Here is a 6000-nt window from a genome sequence, read left to right as displayed (position 1 = left end):
TAAATATGAAAATAGTTTCATTGTCCTCAAATAAATAAAAAATAATAACATTTGGATTCATTTACATGAGTTGATTCAATAAACGGACATTACATGATAAGTGTACTGGAATGTCCATGTATTTAAATACCAATACATATTGCATTTGTATAAAGTTTCTTTACGTAAGATATAATTGCATAATTGCACAAGAAGACTGTTTCGGATACCCAATATGCCAGCGTTTTTAAAGTATAAATTGTGAAAGTTTTACTTATATGTCTATTTGTATGTTCGCGTGTTCTATAATCCGGTATTCGATGTATCGTGTGAACGATAATCGAGTAAAATAATTATTTACATAAATGAAGATACTCGAGAAAAAAAAATCAACACACGAAAAGTTGATTCATTGCTGAAATTCTTTCGTTAGTACATGTACATACCATGTTAATCTCTATTTTCTCACGTTGTTACAGAAACAAGTAGTGAACATTTATTGATATGCATCTGACTTTTAATTAATTGAAGCTGCATAATTAAACGTATTATTTTATTACTTTAAGAATTTGTTAGGTGAACAAAGTACTTAACACTTACATAGCACTTCAATGATTTACAAAATCGGATGAAAATGTGATTCTAAGAACTGAACATTTGAAATTTAAATGAAGACACCAGCGCCAAAGGCATGCTATAAAACAAAGTATTTTTAAAGTTGTCAATATAAGGAAAGCGATAAATTGTAAGTTTTAAGTTTTAGTATTTACTATTGGAACTAAAATATGCATACGTTTAATGGTATTAGATTTAACACATACCAGCCTTTATTAAACTAATGTTACACCATATAGATTCGTAAAATGTATGTGTGTAATACCATAGGGAGGGACCAACTTCATGTTGGTCGAAACATTGTCACAAATGTGCTTTTCATTTGTTAAACAACAAATGTTTCCATATCTGAAAGCTGTTGCAAAAAAATATAAGGAAAAGAGTTTTTGCTTTAGAGAAATTGGTTAATTCCAAGGCCCGTAACTTCGTAAAAATCACAACCTGAACTTGATCTGTAGATCATGTTGTATGACTCACATAACAAAGAAGTCAGTTTCTGAAAGCGTTCCTGAGAACATTCTTGAAAAGTATTATTTTAAAGAACATTTCTCAGTCCAAGGCACGTACCTTCGTCAAAAATCAATTTACAAAAGCGAAACTCAACTTTGACATGTAAGTCATGTTGACAGACTGAAACACTAAAAATAAGTTATATATCTGCAAGCGTCTAGCAAAAAGTCCAATACTAATGTCCATAACTTCTCCAAACATAAATCGAACGGAACTAAACTATAGCTTCATCTATAACTGCTGAGGGTAGACTCACATACAAACAAATCAGGTAAATAGTTCAAAGAGTTTCGGAAACAAAGTCCGAAAACAAGTAGTATTATAAAGAACAATTTCTAAGTGAAAGGCCCCTAACTTCCTCAAAAATCAAAGGACCGGAGTTAAACTCATACTTGATTTGTCAGTAATGTAGAAAGACTCACACACCAACAAACAGGTAAATACCTATAACCGTTTTGTAAAAAGTCCAGAAAACTGTTATTATAGAGAAAATGTATAAGTCTATTAATTTGCCAAAAATAAATGGAACGTAACTAAACTCAAATTTGATCTGTAACTCATGCGTGTAGAATCATATAGTAAACAAGAGGACCTAAAAGGCCCAAAGTCGCTCACTTGAGATACAAAGGAACTGACCTGTTCTGTGCAGTCCAATAATTAGAAGAACAAATCTTCATCAAGTTTCATGAAGAGTGAACTATAAATGTAACTTTTAGAGTACTAACAGGTTTTACTATAGCAATATAAGAATAACTTTCCGCCCTACTTGGGGCCATGTTTCTCAATAGAACGGAACTATTTTGGAACTCATCCAATATATCATTACAACAAATATTCTCACCTGGTTTCACGATGATGGGGCAATAAATGTGACTTTTAGAGAGTAACAAGATTTTACTATAGCCATATAAGGAAAAATTCCCTGCCCCTTGGCTGCAATGTTTTTCAACCAACCTTAACCATTTTCGAACTCGACCAAGATATCATTGGGACAAATCTTCTTTTTAAGTTTCATTAAGACCAAACAAATAGATGTGGACTCTAGAGTGTTTACAGGAATCTACTATAGCCATACATAACCATATAAGGAAAAATGCGCGGCCATGTTTTTCAAACCAGCGGAACCATGTTCGAACTCGTCCAAGATAGAATTGTCGCAAATCTTCTGACCATGAAGATCGGACAATAAATGGATCCTCATGAGTGTTAACAAGGCAAATGTTGACGCCACACGACGGACAAAAGGCGATCACAAAAGCTCAACATGAGCACATGTACTCAGGTGAGCTATAACAGGTTCATATCTCAAAGCGTTAAGGCAAAGCAATTCGGATAACGTAATGCCGGAAGGACAGACAGACAGACGGAATGACATACATATGCCTACCATCCGGGAGAGCTAATCTTACCAGGTCTTGTTGGCTGGACGCACTGCCCTGTCTATGGAACCCTTCTTATTCGTCATGTCTGGTGTCACCTTCAGTCATCTAAACGTGCTGCAGTAAGATCTTAGGCACCTGAAAGCAGTAAGATCTTAGGCACCTGAAAGCCGATTAGTTAAGTAATCGTTTGAACAATAATGAAATAGTACAGTTAATTGTCATGAAATTAGGATAGTTTAATATTTTTTGCACGTTCAGAAATACTCATGCATTTCCTTCAACGTGTCATCATTGCTATGTTTGAAGCACTTACGTTAGTTGCAGTAATGCAAAAGTAATTGAGTTAGCTTTTTTCTAAAAACACTAACATGGGTACGAAATGGCGTCGGCTCGTAATACAGATGCGATTATACGGAACATTTTCAACTTGAATATAATTTTCGTTTTAATTTGCTAAGCTGCCTACAATGTATTTTCTGATACATGATCCGATACTTTTATATACAGACAATCAAGTTAAATGAAGTCAGGGAGAAACCAATACGTTTAGCTCTTAATAACGTTGATTTTGGAGATAGAAGTGTACTCTTTAAGACACATTTATTCCACAGCTTCTTCCTGATCTCAACGGTGTAATAATGGAAGTAACTTGCTATTGAATATTAAGCTACTAATAATGTAATTAATAAAATTACACTCGATCTAGAGGGAAAATTGCTTTAATGAGTGCTTACATATTGTAATCCAATGCCGATCCGACCAATTCAATTATAATATTATTACCAGCAGTTGTATTGAATGCATTGGCATTACGGAATGAAGATTCCACACCTTACTAGATAAGGAAGCGTGAACAACAGGTTACTAGATAATGAAGCTTGCTCAACGGGTAAGCAGATGTTGGGGCGATCGCAACAGGTAAATAAGTATCTAAAAATCGGGGTTTAATATTTTCAGATCGTTTCATCAAACATCGTAACATTAATAGTATTGTCTCTTAAGTGTACGCATGTAAATGGTTAATCACCGCAGAATTCTTTTTTTTGAAAGAGCATCAATCGTGAAATAATTGTTTCAATATGACTACATAAAATTTGGTAATTTCATTTACTAGCTATATCAGTTGTTTTACATATATGTAAACCTTTACGCAATTTATGTCCAATTAGACCAGTTAGTGCCCAGTATATTATTAAGTAAAATCCTTAATACCCATAGCAGGAAAACATCGTTGATAATTGCACATTCATGTTTACTATTTGAAAATATACTTTTAGATAAACCTATGTTTAATTAAAAGTTAAACTATGTAAAATTAAACAAAAATTAAATAAAATGTGCCAAATATTGCATCACTAGAAATAACTAATGCCTTTTAGCCCATGAAAATATCATGTTGATGTATAAATGTCGAACACAACCAATAATATAAAATGGATAAACATTTCCCATATATGTTGATTACAAAACAATGCACACACTCGTCGAATCTGTGTGAGCGTGAATTTCGCATTGAGAAAAAGGTACAGTTTTCATAATTAACGTTCCAATATGTCTAGTAGGCATACGAACTTTAACATATACGTAGGTTGGAACACATTATAATAAAACCAACATATCTTCGTGTACATATTGATGACACTTTGTCTAAAATGCACCATGTATTCTGAGCGATAAAATCAACCCGTCATTTATATTACTCAGCCAATAATCTCAAATGCTTTCACATCAATTATTTAAGAAAAAACAATGCGGTAAATCCCCTTAAAGTGAGAGATGTTTATTTTTAGTAATGAATAATCAAACGTAAGAAATCTCAAATAATGTGTTCTTTGCATCATATAATTAATCTGATTACAGTTCACAAAATAATCACACAACCTATAATTTAATTACAAACACAATGACCATATACTATTATTACGAGCAGGCATGTTTTATGGGTTGTTTAACAAACGCAAGAAGTCACTTTCGATTTCAAAATATAAATATAGTTGCTAGCCAATATATTTTTCTATTACAGAACATTGGCGTTTTTATGTAGAATTATAACGCGTTAATTATAACAATCCTTAAAAATCCTAAAAAATCAACAACAAAATGTGTGATGCAAATTAAATTATAATATCATCAACCTTTCGCTTCAACTTAACAATTCGAAAGCGGAATAACTTGTCTAAGCTGTAAACTTCCCCTATTGATAACAGTAAGGCTAGACACTACTAAAACTCATTCTTTCAAAATTTAAACATCCGAATAGCTAGTATGCATCCCTACCGCCATTACACACCACGTAATGGTGGGCGATTCAATAACAATATAATTGTTTGTAAGCTGTTTATTTATATATATTTTCAATAGTGGGTATACATTTTTATTTATGAATGTAATGAAAACCGTTTACTTGTTTGGGGAAATAACTTTGGCGATAAGTTTGATAATGAAACAGCACGTTAGCAATTGCCATTTATTTCAACATTAAATTGAATTTTAATTAAAAATCAATTGTTTCAAACCCTTGTTATGCTAATTTAAGTGTTATTTTATTAACATGAAACCTTAAATAACATGTATGTATTGGATTAGTTATGAATGTACTATATAAATGTACTAATATGTACATATAATAAGTGTACATACTTTTTGGTAATATAAAAGGTTCACGGACAATATTCTGCTTTAAACGTTTATGGATTAAAATAAACATTTACTAATTTCAGTTAAATAATTGTGATAGCATGCATGTATATATTGCACAACTAGCGATTTCTACTGTAGTGTTTTAATATTTTCAAATACTGAATAACACATAATATGTCCGAAGAGGAAATACTCTTACCATTTTTCACAATCAATACAATTTTGAGTGACGCTGAACGAGTGTGGTCCGTTCGCGAGTTAATCCTGATGATGAGCAAGCATGAAACAGTGAACATAAGTTTAATAGCCTAAAAAATGAATGGAATTATCAGTAATATCATGTAATTAATGAATTATATATATATATCTGTATAAACAATGAAACAGCTATATCGGGTTGTTTTGTTTTCAATTTAGTTATGGCAAGGCTATTAGTTGAACATATTTCAATAGCGCCTTAGAACGTGTACTCTTGCATGAAAAGGGCGTTATGTAAATCCGGTATAATAATAATAATAATAAAAATAACAATAACAGTAATAATAATAATGATAATAATAATAATAATAATAATAATAATAATAATAATAATAATAATAATAATATTTCGAATATAACACTGGGATTTGTGGAATGAAGCCTTTTACTTTCCTTGTCATGTGTGTTTTACGCAGTATGTAAATCGCAGAAATAAAAGTGCTCACCTCAAAAACATATACAATCCATAAAACAAGCAATCCTTCTGTATTTGTCTTTTTATGTCATAGTATTCCTTCTGTTTAACTTTTTTACTACTACTCGCAGTACCAGGCATACATCGCAAACGTCTCACGCCCTACAATAACACAGTTAAAATCACATAACGAGTTTTCTA

Source organism: Dreissena polymorpha, chromosome 2 (genome assembly GCF_020536995.1).
Source record: "Dreissena polymorpha isolate Duluth1 chromosome 2, UMN_Dpol_1.0, whole genome shotgun sequence".
Taxonomy (NCBI): domain Eukaryota; kingdom Metazoa; phylum Mollusca; class Bivalvia; order Myida; family Dreissenidae; genus Dreissena; species Dreissena polymorpha.
This window is presented reverse-complemented; position numbering follows the sequence as displayed.